We start from the raw sequence: 16,051 nt of genomic DNA, 5'->3' as shown, positions 1-16,051 counted from the left end.
ATATTACACTATGTGATATTATCTTAATTATTGTTGTAATTATCAGAATGCCCAAGAACCTTGTTATTTTATTTCATTACAGTAGTATAAATTAGGCTTTCAAAACTGATAAAAATTTACATATGTAAATCATATGCTAATTTTAGATTTCTTCAGTTTTGTAATGCAGACTTTTTCTTTGCAAATTTGGCTTTTTAAAAACCAGTTTGGGATCAAAAAGAAGCAAGGAGCCTATTGGGTTCTTAATCTGTTAGCCATAACTATACTAGGCTGAGGGTCTGAAGACCCATATTTTTCTCGTTTTGTGAAAAAAGTAGACAACATGTTAAGGAAGTTACAGACATCTGTTAAGTGGCCAACGCCCAGACTTCATCTACTCCCATTTCCTTCCCTGGGAAAGTCACAAACTTGCAAAGCAACTGTCCTTTGACTACTTCCACCTCCTTTTCCTTTGTGTGCCTTTCCACAGCCTGGGGCGGATGTTAAAATGAAGAAAGGAAGGCCAGAACTTAAAACTGGAAACAAGCAATCCTAGATGCTTATCAGAACATGCATTCTCAGTGGCAGGAGCCCCTCCTCCCACAAACAGTCTAGACTGGTTTCTCTTTTCCTCAGCAAGTGGGGCATAGGGAGCTACCATCTACTGACTCCAAACAGGAGTAGTTTCCAGTTACCCCAGAAGAACTGCTGTGATAGGATTTCTTCGCAGCTCTTTTGGGCTTTTTGTGTCATGTTAATGACAAGGAGATTTGCCCTTTCTGGATTCTTTATTCTGAACAATAAAGGAATCATTTGCTGAAAGTTTCTATATTGCAAACCTATGATCCCAAGACATGTTATAGTAACTTGCTCCACAGATTTTGGGAATCTGTGAATGGGAAAATATTGATGTGGGCTATGGGTGGGAGACTCATTGTCTCTTCGGAGATAACCTTAACCTAAGCTGTCTGTCCTGACTTGTGGGTGTGGGATGGTGAGAGGCTGTAGCCCTGCCCTTGGTAACCATGGCAACGACTCCAGTCCCAGGAAACAGTTTATCAATGCAAACTCTATAAACTTTAAATATTCAGGGAAAATGCAAACCAAATGTGCTAAAAGCTTATCTCTAATGTATGAAGTCCATGCTAAAAGCTTACCTAGGATGTGGAAAATATATATGCTAATTCAAACCTATTGAGCACTGAAACAAAGAACGATTTAGCCCTTCCTTTGTATAAAAGGAACTCAAAATTCTTGTTCAGGGCTCGGGTTTGAAACAGAAAGCTCCCGAGTCCGGCCGGCTATCAATAAACCATTTTTCCTTCTCAAAATCATTCCTCAGTCCTGGTCTTTCTATAGGCAAATAATTGAACCTCTCTCAAATTCTACAACAATATGGAGTGGGTTAACTTTTGGAGGCTGATTTTCAACATTATTCTACCAGGTACAGATGTGGAAACTGATGCCCAGGGAGGTTAAGTAGCTTATGCAAGATCACAAAGCTGGTGGTAGCAGGACTGGTATTTGAATCTAAGACTACCGAATTTAAAAATTCATGTTCTATTCACAACAGCACACTATCTGGGGACACTTTGAGGTTTTAAAATTGTATTTTCTAATTTACCTGCAACAATATTTGCTCTTTGGTTCATGAGTTTTGACAAATGCCTCAAGCCATGTAATCACCGGCACAATCAACACAGAGGACAGTTCAATCAACTCTCAAAATTTTACCTCATGTTACCTCTTTGGAGGGCAATTTTTCCCTAATGCTGGCAAAATCTAATCCTGGCAAAGAGAGAGTATAAAAGAAAGAAAGGGTGATTCTGCCCCACTCTACAGTTCTCAAGGATACTTTTCCTTGGTCCTCTGGCCATAAAGAATGGATTTCTCTAGGAGTTTTCTCTCTGTATTTCTGTGACTTGAGCCATCCTTGGGTCAAAGTAGGATATAAGGGAGAAAGTGCAACACAAATAAAAATTGAAAAACAGGAAATGCACCGCCATGCTTGTTCTTCAAATTTTGACTTCTCTCTCCAGATAGCTTATTATTCCTTATTTTTCAGAGTCCCCAGGTAGCTGCTTTTTATGTTCAATCCAGACCTTTTAAACATAATCAGTGGGAGAGGCTGTAGTGTGCTTACTCCAACTTGGTCAGCACAAGAAAGCCAGTTTGAAATTAAGAAACGGACATGGATGCCTTGGTAGAATAGTTCAACTCCAAAGGCAAAATATGTTATACTACCATTTAGCCTAGAATAGCACAAGAAGCTGCTCTGTCAGTGATATTTAAAAAGCCAAAGGCTAATTAAGCCCTCAGCAATAATAGGAATATAAGACTGAGTAGGTTAACCTTTATCCTGCAGCTGAATTTTAACAAGGATTGCAAAGTTTAGTTTTGAGGTCACTGGCTAGAAATGGAAGATATTTTGGATTTGCCATTTGTTCTGAGATAAGTTCAAAATAAAGACCGGGTTTCTAGCATGTGTATGGGCAGTAGTATATCTTCAGGGTGCCTAAGAACCTTGCTGTTTCATATTGAGCTCAAAAGTCTTGGTCTGTTCAATTACGTCCCCAGATTAATTTTACATCTGTTCATCCTTACTTTGTTTTTTAATACAAAGAATATTGCATTAAAAAGAAAACTGTACTTTAGAGGATAGGATTGCCCTCTAGTGGGGGCCACCCAAACTGCAACCCAAAATTATCACGGTCTCCAGGAAGCTCCAAGAAAGAACCTGGCAAAATCAACCATTTAACATCAAAGAGTCTCTTCATGTTCATTCTAAGCACTCAGAAATATGCTGGATGCTTGATTTTCTAAGTTTCATTCTTTCTCCTATAAATACAATAGAGACGTTCTTTAGAGTTCCTAGTTCCAAATAGTAAACACAGGTATCTTTGTGATGAGTAAAAAGGGATTTAAGAAGTAGAGAAATTATGCTAAAAAGTTTGTCCAAAGGATGGAGTCTGACCAGTGTCTTTACTTTAAAAAACATCAAGCTGTATTAATTTCTTTTCCATTCCTGTATGAACTTAAAAATGTGCTGTATTTTATTATTTAAATTAATTTCAACAAATGTAATTAATTCAAAAAATACATATTGAGAACATATACTATTTCAGGCATTGTTGTAGACATGGGGGGTACACAATAAGTGAACAAAACAAACAAAATTCCCTAACCTACTTACATATGTAAGTTTGTAGGATTGTTTTATTATTATGTAAGTGTTTTAGTCTGTTGGGGCTTTGAAGACAAACATCGCACACTGGCTGGTGTAAACTACAGGCATTTTTGTCTCAGAGTTTGGGAGACCAGAAATCCAAAATCAAGATGTTGGCAAGGTCATGCTTTTTTCCAAAGTCTGTAGCATTCTGTTGATGGATTTCTGGCAATCTTCCATTCTTTGCACTCTGCATCCTTGTCTTCATCCTCTGGTTTATACAGAGTGTGTCCGGATTTCCTTTGCTTATAAGGATTCCAGATATATAAATTAGGTCCACCTTGATTCAGTTTGACTTCACCTTAATTAATAGCATCTTCTAAAGCGCTATTTACAAATGGGTTCATATCCACATCCTGAATCACCTTAATAGCATCTTTTTTTACAGAACTGGGAGTTAGGACTCAAATATGTCTTTTGCGGGGGCCATGATTCAATCCCCAACAGAAAGTAGTGAAAGGCTAAATAATGTTGTGATAACAAACTATTCACAAATCTAAGGGACTTAATTCTTAACGTACATTTTTTCTCAATTCTTATTCAATTTCCATTGTGATTAAGGAAGGTAGCTTTCCTCATCCTACCCCTCTGGGACCAAAGCTGACAGAGGCCCCATTTCAATGCAGGTTTCTATGAATGCACAGTTGGGAGGGGGAAAATCTTAAAAGATCCTGCCTTCACTACTCCATCATCTTCATTGGCCAAAGCAATGACAGGACTGTCTCTGTGTTCAACAAGGAGTGGGTATAATACTACTGTTAGAGAGGGAATCAATTGTGGTGAATGGTATTATAGTAAAATTTCACCTCTTTCTTAAGTATATTTTAAATATCTCTTTGTGCCAGCGAATGTGCTGGGAGCTGGGGTTATATAATGTAGCAGATGAGAAAGGGATTAAGGTAGATAATTGTGAAACTGGCTATAAGCCCTTTGTCTTGCCTCCTAGACCACTCCCCTTGATTACCTGGCCATGTCCCGGTAATGCCCCAGCAGTCACCCCAGTCCTTAGTAGCACCCTATTCTTCTCAGTCTGGATATTTTATTTCTACCTTATCAGCTGTTCTGAACTGGATGGAATCAGAAGATTCTGGCTACCCTTACCCATGTCTGTGCAAAGTAAGAAAATGCTGACCCAAAGTAAACTATCCTTAATTATAATGAGAAGATCTCTACTCCTTGTCATGCTAAGGCCACCATTTTTGATCATGTGATGTATGGGCAGGCATGATCTTTCACTGCACATGCTCCACTGAACCCTGACTCCAGACTTACATCATCTTATCATCCCATCTCTCAAAGCCATCCCTAACTCCAGCTCAATAAAACTCTGCTTCTCCCCCAACTCAGGGAGGCAGATTTGATTTTTTTTTTATTTCCAGTATCCTTGCTAGGTGGCCTTGCAGTAACCTCTTTCTTTTCTCAAAATCCTTGTTTCACACACTGACTTCTTTGCACACTGGGCAATGAGCCCCAGTATGTTAACAATTGTACAGCTCTATAGTATGTATTAACAATTAAAGTAAAAGCTAAGAATAAATAGTGCATGAGGTTCCAGCTTCCAGTAGTAGATTATATTACTCCAACCCTCATTCATACAGACTAATAAACTGCATGTAATATAAAAAATATAACGATTAGAAAACACTAGAGAATGACCTAAAGCAAGCAGTAACTGAAAAGGATTCACAGATTGAATGACACATTGTGCCATTTATATTTATTTTACTTTTTGCCTGAGAATAGTCCATGTTGTGCAGGGTGTCAAGAATGTTGGCACAAACCTGCGGACTTACTGAATTGAGAAATAAAAATGGAACTGAGAGTTTCTATAGTGACTGGAAAGTGAGGGTGGAAGTTGCAGTAGAGGGAAAGCTACAGAGGGCAGGATCCTCAAATCTTCATATATGCTCCAGGCAAATGCTTGGTTGACCTCACAACTATACAAGAGCATAGGAGACTCCAAGAAGTCCAGCATATCTCTTCTTCCCTGGCCCACTGGGTGGACTTGGGGAGAGTGTGGACTACAATGTGGACCACTGCCCATGTGGTGCAGCAGTGCTACAGAATGTATTCACCAGGTACAGTGGATGTGCTGAATGATGGAAGAGGTTTGATGGGGGAGGGGTGGGGTAGGTGGGGTGGGGGGTATATGGGGACCTCATATTTTTTTAATGTAACATTTAAAAGAAAATAAAGAAGAAAAAAAAAAACAGAAAGAAAAGAAATTTAAAAAAAGAAGTCCAGCAAATAACAGTGGCCAGAAGTCTGAGGGAGCTGAGTGAAGGTTTCAGATGTTACCCAACACAAGAGAAAGATAATTTGGAATTTGAGCACTGCTAAGTTAACTGCTTGCTGTAACAGAAAAAGAACACTCACCAAAGGGAAACAACAGGATCGAGAGTCTCTACAATATGTCCTCAACACTATTAAGTACATAATCCAAAATCAGTAGGCATGTTTTAAAAAAAGGAGGGATTTTCACCCATAGTGAATAAAATAAAATAAAACAAAACAACAACAACAGCAAACAAAAGTTCTGTAAATAAGATCCAATTTAGAATTGACCTAGATGCAGGAATTAACAGTCAAGTACTTTTAAACTGCACTTATACTCAAGAACTTAAAAAGGAAAATATACTGACAATAATATAACAGGTGGAGAATCTCAGTAAAGAAATGAAAATCATAAAAAAGCACCTGAAAATTTTAGAAACGAAAAGGTACAATATGTGAATTGGCATATTCACTGGATGGGACAAACAGCAGAAGACAGATGAAAGAAGAAAGCATTAGTTGATTTTAAGATATATCAATAGAAGTTATATGATCTGAAGAACAGAGAGAAAACAAAACAAATGAAATAAAAGGAAAAATGCCCCAGTGACCTTTGAGGAAATATCAAATGGTATAACATGCATCAAATTTAGTTTAGAAATAGAGGAGAAAAAAATTGGAGAAAATATATATTTGAAGAAAATATCTGAAAACTCAAAACATTGGTGAAGAGCATAAATTTACAGATTTAAGAAGTTAAGCTAACTCCATGGTTGATAAATACAAAGAACACCACACTTTGACTCATCATAATCAATCTTAAGATTCAAAGATAAAGAGAAAATCTTGAAATAGCTTCCATCTCATAAAATAAATGGAGTCAGAAGTCAATGGGATGATATTTTTAAAGCAAACAGTAAATGTAAGAAAGCCAGTGTATCTATATTATTAATCAGATAAAGTAGACTTCAAGATTAAGCAGTATTATCAGAGATGAAAAGGAATAGTTCATAAAGATTAAATGGCTGATTTATCATGAAGAAAAAGAAACAATTATACATGTGAATTAACAGTGCTGTGAAATATATCAAGGAAAAACCTGACAAAATTAAAAAAAGAAATAGACAAGTTCACAAACAAAAGAGCTTAAGGTTCCTCACTACGTGATTTATAGAACAATTGGAAAAAATAAGTGGTGAAGACACAGCTGAAACTCCAGCTCACATCCTGTGAGAAGGGACACCATTATCTAGGCAAAACAACATACATTTGAATTAGAGACCCACTATATGGCACTGTGTCTCGGTGGGGTAAGTGGAACAACACCCCCAGCCCACCTTCACCAGGATATCCATGTCCTAATATTCTAAACCTGTGAATTTTACCTTATATGGCAAAATGGACTTTATAGATATGATTAAGTTAAGGGTATTGAGATGCGAATATTATGTCAGATTATCTGGATGGGCCCTAAATATAATCACAAGTGTCTTTATAGGAAGGAAGCAGAGGGAGAGTTGACTACAGAAGAGGAGAAGCTGATTTTATGACAGAAGCAGAGACTGGAGTGATATGCTTTGAATATGGAAAAAGGGATCAGAAGCCAAAAAAATACATGTGCTCACTAGAAGATGAAAAAGGCATATAAACAGATTCTCCTCTCAGAGCCTCCAGAAAGAACCAGCCCTACCAAAATCTTGACTTAAGATGAGTGGCACTTATTTCAGACTTCTGGCCTCCAGGACTGTTAGAGAATAAGTTTGTGTTGCTTCAAGACACTAAATTTGTAGTTATTTGTTACAGCAGCTCTAGGAAAGGAATACAGTTCCCAACAGTAAGAAACCATGGACCTGGGAAACAAGGGGTGGAATCAGGAGTAAGTCCAGTTACTATCTCCCCTAATAACTCATTGAGAATCTTTGTACTTTCTGTTCCCTCAACTTTGGACTCTTCAAGTTTACAGCATAAGGGACACACTTGCGAGGGGAAATAGGAAAGGTCCCATTGAAACATAGGCCTCAGCTGTGTCCTGGGCTACTTTAGGATCCTTGGTCCATAGACCAGCAGACAAAAGCCACCGTCAAGTCCTGGGGAATTAACCGTGATCAGCAGAAGGAGGTAGAGAGATGTATGTGGAACACTTTTGAATCACTTTGGTTCCTCTTGGTTCCATCTGGTAAACCACTGAGAACAGCACAAGTGGTATTTGAGAGCGGATGAAGGAGATGACAAGTACTTCCTAAGAGTCAAGACAAGCTACAGCAAAAGAGACTGTAATTTTCCTCACAAACCTTCCTGCTATACCCTTGTCCTTAGTTATAGAGCCCACTAAAACCCTGGAAGAGCTGCTTCCCACATGTGTATGGACAAATGGATCGTCAATGTGTAATGGATGATCCAAGGCAGAAACAGAAATCCACTGCTAAGATAACATATCAAGGAAGTAATTGCTACAAAGCTGCAAGGAGTATGGTGAGCAGACAACATTTAGCTGTTACTTCTTGCAGAGTAATGACACCCTTCCCAAGATACCCCAGGCCAGTGACTAAGTAAGGTGGTGGTGTAAGAAAGTAGCAGTATTTTTTCCCAGTGTGGGACTGCTTTGATGGGCAATATTTGCTCCAGAGGCCTCTGTTGGTCTGGCAGAAATTGTGTCATGAATGCATCATGTTGTGATACCTTCAATTGCTCAGTCCAATTGGGTTCCGTTTTCTTTCACAGATATCACTTCAAGATAAACCTTTTGTACTTCTAACTTCCTGTTAGCATCTGGTTCCCAGAGATACCAACGTGCAACAATTTTATGCTACTCATTTAGACAACTGAAGAAATGGACATTTTTCTTAAAAACTCACTTAACCAAAACTGAAATCAGACAGAGTAGAAAATATCAATAGTCATATATATATTAAAGGAATTGAATTATTTTCAAACAAACTTCCCTAAATGGAAATTCCAGGAAAAGATAGATTAATTGGTGAATTTTGTTAAACATTTTAGGAACAAATAATAGTCATATTCCATAAACGCTTTCAGTAAGGGGGAAGGAACACCTAAAATTTATTTCATGAGTCCATTATAACCCTAATACCAAACCTGATAAGACCGTATAAGAAAAGATTATAGACCAATAACCCTGATAAAAATGGATGTCAAAGTAATTAACAAGATATTTGCAAATATAATACAGAAATATGTCAAAAATAATATAACTTAACCAAGGAGAATTAATCCCAAGAATGCAAAGTTAAACTTTAGAAAATCATTTAATGTAATTCACTTTATTATCAAATAAAGTAGAAAATTATTTCAATAGAAATAGAAAAATCATTTGACAAAATCTAACACAGACTCATGAAAAAATCTCTTAGCAAACTAAGATCAAAGAGGACTTCTTCAATCTGATAAAGGGTATCTCTATAAAACTTATATGTGGGAAGCGGACTTGGCCAAATGCATAGGGTGTCCGCCTACCACATGGGAGGTCCACAGTTCAAACCCTGGGTCTCCTTGTCCCGTGTGGAGCTGGCCGATGTGCAGTGCTGATGTGTGCAAGGAGTGCTGTGCCACGCAGGGGTGTCTCCCGCATATGAGAGCCCCACGCACAAGGAGTGTATCCCATAAAGAGAGTCGTCCAGCACGAAAGGAAGTGCAGCCTGCCCAAGAATGGCGCCACACACACACAGAGCTGATACAATATGACGCAACAAAAAGAAACACAGGGGATTGTTTCAGGATTTTTGCTGGTCCGGAGGTGTCTGGACATCGATTTGGAGGGAAGGTAACAGAGAGGATTCGTCTGTGAAATATACACGGAGATCCCAGCTACCTGTAGAGGATTCCCTCCTTGGGTAGGCGGAGACGAGGCATCTAGCCCCGCTCAGTGGGGCTGAGCCAGGCCGGGCCGCAGCGGCGGACGCCGGAGCCGGGCCGGGCTGCGCCGGCGGCGAGCGGGGTCGGGCGGGGCCGAGTCAGGCCGAGCCGGGCCGCGGTAGCGTTTGGAGCCGGGCGGGGCCGGTTCAGGCCCCGGCTGCGGGCTACGGTAGCGTTTGGAGCCGGGCGGGGCCGGTTCAGGCCGTGGCTGCGGGCCGCGGTAGCGTTTGGAGCCGGGCGGGGCCGGTTCAGGCCACGGCTGCGGGCCGCGGTAGCGTTTGGAGCCGGGCGGGGCCGGTGCGGGGCCGGTTCAGGCCCCGGCTGCGGGCCGCGGTAGCGTTTGGAGCCGGGCGGGGCCGGTTCAGGCCCCGGCTGCGGGCCGCGGTAGCGTTTGGAGCCGGGCGGGGCCGGTTCAGGCCCCCGGCTGAGGGCCGCGGTAGCGTTTGGAGCCGGGCGGGGCCGGTTCAGGCCCCCGGCTGAGGGCCGCGGTAGCGTTTGGAGCCGGGCGGGGCCGGTTCAGGCCCCGGCTGCGGGCCGCGGTAGCGTTTGGAGCCGGGCGGGGCCGGGTCAGGCCGCGGCGGTACGGAGCCGGCCAGGGCCGGTCCAGGCCGCGGTGGCGGGAGGTGGACGCCGGAGCCGGCTGGGCCGCTGTAGTGAGCGGAGCTGGGCAGAGCCAGGCCAGGCCAAGGCGGCGTGAGGAGCCGGGCAGAGACGGTCCAAGCCTCCGCGGCGGGCGGAGCCGGGCCTGCGGAGGGGTTTCTGTTTTTTTTTTTTTTAATTTATTTTACTTATTTTTTTTTTTTTTTTTTTTGAGCATCTGCAGTACTGGGGAGTTCGTGGGCCCTGGGCGGCCTATTGGGGGTTTGTGGGAAGGGAGGTGCTTGCAGACCCATTTGGGCAGACAGACGGGGTTTTTAGGGCAAAGCGGGGGGAAGTTGTTGTTTTAGATAGTGTTGCAATTGTGACACGTGTGTACCTGTATCTCTCTTCTCCCTATCCATTCCCCACCGTTTGCCCATCCTCTTTTTCTTTCTTCCTTTCTTCTTGCCTTTTTTCTTTATTATAATTAGTTTTTTTTTTCGGTTTTCTCTTTCCCTCTTGTCCCTCATCTTCCACTTATTTTTACTTTAATTCAAGTATACAATAGGTGCTACAGGGAACACCTCACATTTGCTGGGTTTTCCCATCCTCCGCTGCCTCATTTCTGTGTGAACTGATTTAGGCTACCTACACTATCCCCCTTCCCCTGCATCTTGATATCCACTATCATCTACTGTCTCTCCTATATTCCACCCCCCACCTCCCGTTCTTTCATCCACAAAGTGTCTAACTCTTAATTTCTAATACCTTTGTTCTGTTTTCTGTCTATTATCCACTCTTGAAACTATTACCTTTCTTTTCTTTTTCCCTCTCTCATGAAAACAATAGCTGTGTAGTTCATACCATATTCCTCCCAAATTCAGTCATCTACTTCATAAAAGGTACTCTACCTACAGCTATAACTCTATACAATCTACATGAATCTAACCTCCATCCTTCCAGATCTCATATTCTTGCTTTATTAACATACATCACCAATACAACTTTACACTTTTCCCTTGCTTACACAATTGCCTTTCCCCAACACTAATACTTTCCTCTAAAGTGAACTTAACCAACAACAAGTAACTAGAATAAGAAGAAAAAAGTGACAAAGAGAAGATATAACACCTGTGCAAAAATAACAACTAATTAACCTCCAAGAGCAGACAAAGAAGCTAAGGAACTGATTAAATTCGTCAAAATAAAGAGATGACCAGGAAGCAACAAAAATCTACGAACCAAACCAATAATCAGGAAAACATGGCTGAATCCAATCAACAAACCAATAATCATGAAGGGGAGCAAAACTTGGCACAAGCAATGAAAGATCTCAGAACATTTATCACCGACAAATTTGATGCAGTAATGAAAGAGGTTAACAACATGAAGACATCACTTGGAGGGGAAATTGCAGACATACGCAAAAACATAACAGATATGATGGGAATGAACACCACAGTTCAAGAAATCAAAAATACACTTGCAGCAAATATCAGCAGACTAGAAGAGACAGAGCAGAGAATTAGTGATGTGGAAGACAGTACCTCAGAAATCAAACAGATAGTAGAAGGGGTCAATAAGAAGATAGAAAAAATCCAATTAGGATTTAGGGACCTGAATGACAATGCAAAACGCTCAAACATACGTATTATAGGCATTCCAGAAGGTGAAGAGAAGGGAAAGGGGTCAGAAGGAGTGTTGCAGGAAATAATGGCTGAAAACTTCCCAAATCTACTGAAAGAGACAGATGTACATATCCAAGAAGCACAGCGCACTCCACAAGTCATAAACCCCAACAGGCCCACCCCAAGACATATACTTGTCAAATTATCCAATGCTCAAGACAAAGAGAAAATCCTAAAAGAAGCAAGAAAAAGAAAACCATCACATACAAGGGAAGCTCAATTAGATTAAGTGCTGATTTCTCTTCTGAAACCATGGAGGCAAGAAAACAGTGGTATGATATAGTCAAGGTACTAAGGGAAAGAAATTTCCAACCAAGAATACTTTATCCAGCTAAACTAGCATTCAAATATGATGGAGAGTTCAAAATATTTGCAGACAAACAGAAACTGAAAGAGTATACCAACAAGAAACCTCCCCTTCAAGAAATTCTAAAGGGAGTGCTGCAGGAAGAAAGGAAAAAACAGGAAAGGCAAAGTTGGAGGAGAGTATAAGACCAACAACAACAACAAAAAAGACAAAAAAAAATATACAAACAAAATATGACAAACACAAATCCAATCAAAGTATGGCTAACACAAATAATTCCTTGATAGTAATAACACTGAATGTCAAAGGATTAAACTCACCTATCAAAAGATTCAGACTGGGACATTGGATAAGGAAATATGACCCATCCATATGCTGTCTACAAGAGACACATCTTAGACCCAGAGACGCATGGAGATTGAAAGTGAAAGGCTGGAAAACAATCATACAAGCTAACAATAACCAAAAAAAGGCAGGAGTACCTATATTAATATCAGACAAAATAGACTTTAAATGTGAAACAATTGTGAGAGACAAAGAAGGATACTACATTTTAGTCCAAGGGAAAATCTGTCAAGAAGATCGAACAATCATAAATATCTATGCCCCTAACAAGGGTGCCTCTAAATACGTCAGGCAAACGCTGGAAAAACTAAGTGAAAGAATAGATACATCTACAATTATAGTGGGGGATTTTAATACACCACTATCAACTCTGGACAGAACATCTCAAAAGAGAATCACCAAAGAAACAAAACATCTGAATAGTATATTAGAGGAGCTCGATCTAATAGACATATATAGATCGCTACACCCAAACACAGCAGGATATACATTTTTCTCAAGCGCACATGGATCATTCTCCAAGATAGATCATATGCTAGGCCACAAAGAAAGGCTGAACGAATTCAGAAAGATTGAAATCATACAAAACATTATCTCTGACCACAGTGGAGTCAAGCTGGAGATTTGCAAGGGAAAGAAGCCCAGATTTCACACCACGATTTGGAAATTAAACAACACACTCTTAGAAAAACAGTGGGTCAAAGAGGAAATCTCAAAAGAAATCAATGACTACCTTGAAACAAATGATAATGATAACACAACATACCAAAATTTATGGGATGCAGCAAAAGCAGTACTGAGAGGGAAGTTTATAGCCATAAATTCATATATCAAAAAAGAAGAAAGAGCAAAAATTGAAGAACTAACTGCACATTTGAAGGAATTAGAAAAACAACAACAAAGTAACCCAACAGGAAGAAGAAGGAAGGAAATAACAAAGATAAGAGCAGAACTAAACGAAATAGAAAATAAGAAAGCACTTGAACAGATAAACAAGACCAAGAGCTGGTTTTTTGAGAAGATTAACAAAATTGACAAACCTTTAGCAACACTAACAAAGAAAAAAAGAGAGAAGATGCAAATACACAAAATAAGAAATGAGAAAGGCGATATCACCACTGACCCAACAGAAATAAAGGCTATCATAAGAGGATATTTTGAAAAACTATATTCCAACAAAAATGACAATCTAGAGGAAATGGACAAATTCCTAGAAACACATAAACAGCCCATATTGACAAAAGAAGAAATTGATGATCTTAACAAACCAATCACAAGCAGAGAGATAGAATCAGTTATTAAAAATCTCCCAACTAAGAAGATCCCAGGGCCAGATGGCTTCACAGGTGAATTCTACAAAACATTCCGGAAAGAACTGACACCAATCCTGCTGAAACTATTACAAACCATCGAAACAGAAAGAACATTACCCAACTCCTTCTATGATGCCAACATTACCCTAGTACCAAAGCCAAACAAAGACATCACAAGAAAGGAAAATTACAGACCAATTTCTCTAATGAACCTAGACGCAAAAATACTTAACAAAATACTTGCTAATCGTATTCAACAACACATTAAACGAATTATACACCACGACCAAGTGGGATTCATCCCAGGTATGCAAGGATGGTTCAACATAAGAAAATCAATCAACGTAATACACCATATAAACAGATTGAAGGAAAAAAATCACATGATTATATCTATTGATGCAGAAAAAGCATTTGACAAAATACAGCACCCTTTCTTGATAAAAACACTCCAAATGATTGGAATACAAGGGAATTTTCTGAACATGATAAAGAGTATATATGAAAAACCTAAAGCCAATATTGTTTACAATGGAGAAATCCTAGACTCCTTCCCTCTAAACTCAGGAACAAGACAAGGATGCCCACTGTCGCCGCTCCTATTTAACATTGTCTTAGAAGTACTTGCTCGAGCACTGAGGCAAGAACCAGAAATAAAAGGCATTCAAATTGGAAAGGAAGAAGCCAAAATTTCATTATTTGCAGATGACATGATCCTATACATAGAAAACCCTGAGAGATCTACAACGAAGATTCTAGAACTCATAAATGAGTTTAGTAAAGTCGCAGGTTATAAGATCAATGCGCAAAAATCAGTAGAATTTCTGTACACCAATAATGAGCAAGATCAGGAGGAAATCAAGAAACAAATACCATTCACAATAGTAAATAAAAAAATCAAATACTTAGGAATAAATTTAACTAAAGAGGTAAAGAACTTATACACTGAGAACTATACAAGATTGTTCAAGGAAATCAAAGAAGACCTAAATAAATGGAAGACTATTCCTTGTTCATGGATAGGAAGACTGAACATTATTAAGATGTCTATCCTACCAAAATTGATCTACACATTCAATGCAATCCCAATAATAATCAATGCAGCCTTCTTTAAGGAACTAGAAAAACTAACTATGAAATTTATTTGGAAAGGAAAGAGACCCCGAATAGCCAAAGACATACTGAAAAAGAAAAACGAAATTGGAGGAATCACACTACCTGACTTCAAAACATACTATAAAGCTACGGTGGTGAAAACAGCATGGTATTGGCATAAGGAGAGACATATAGACCAATGGAATCGAATTGAAAGCTCTGATATAGAACCTCACATATACAACCACATAATATTCGATAAAGCCACCAAACCCTCTCAACTGGGAGAGAGTGGCCTATTCAACAAATGGTGTCTGGAGAACTGGATAGCCATATGTAGAAGAATGAAAGAGGATTACCATCTCACACCTTATACAAAGATTAACTCAAGATGGATCAAAGACCTAAATATAAGAGCCAAGACCATAAAAACCTTAGAAAGCAGTGTAGGGAAACATCTACAGGACCTTGTAATAGGTAATGGATTTATGAATATCTCACCAAAAGCACGAGCAGCAAAAGAACTAATAGATAAATGGGACTTCCTCAAAATTAAAGCCTTATGCACCTCAAAGGAGTTTGTCAAGAAAGTAAAAAGGGAGCCCACACAGTGGGAGAAAATATTTGGCAATCATATAACTGATAAGAAACTTATAACTTGCATATATAAAGAACTCCTATATCTTGAAAATAAAAAGATAAACAACCCATTTAAAAAACGGGAAAAAGACTTAAACAGACACTTCTCCGAAGAAGAAATACAAATGGCAAGAAAGCACATGAAAAAATGTTCCAAATCTCTAGCTATCAGGGAAATGCAAATCAAAACCACAATGAGATACCATCTTACACCCATAAAATTGGCAGCTATGAAAAAAACAGAAGAATACAAGTGCTGGAGAGGATGTGAAGGAAGGGGAACACTCATCCACTGCTGGTGGGAATGCAGAAGGATCCAACCATTCTGGAGAACAGTATGGCGGTTTCTCAAAAAACTAGCCATAGATTTGCCATATGACCCAGCAATACCACTGCTGGGAATATACCCAGCAGAACTGAAAACAAGAACACAAACCAATATATGTACACCAATGTTCATAGCAGCATTGTTCACTATTGCCAAAAGTTGGAATCAACCCAAATGCCCATCAACAGACGAGTGGATCAATAAAATGTGGTATATACACACAATGGAATACTACTCGGCTGTAAGAACAAACACACTACAAACACATGTGATAACATGGATGAATCTTGAGAACCTTATGTTGAGTGAAGCAACCCAGACATTGAAGGACAAATACTACATGACCTCAATGATATGAAATAAACAAGCTGCCCTAGATAGCAAGAGACTGAATGATAGGCTTGC

The sequence above is a fragment of the Dasypus novemcinctus genome, chromosome X, assembly GCF_030445035.2.
Source record: "Dasypus novemcinctus isolate mDasNov1 chromosome X, mDasNov1.1.hap2, whole genome shotgun sequence".
NCBI classification, from domain to species: domain Eukaryota; kingdom Metazoa; phylum Chordata; class Mammalia; order Cingulata; family Dasypodidae; genus Dasypus; species Dasypus novemcinctus.
Note: the sequence above shows the minus strand (reverse complement) of the source record.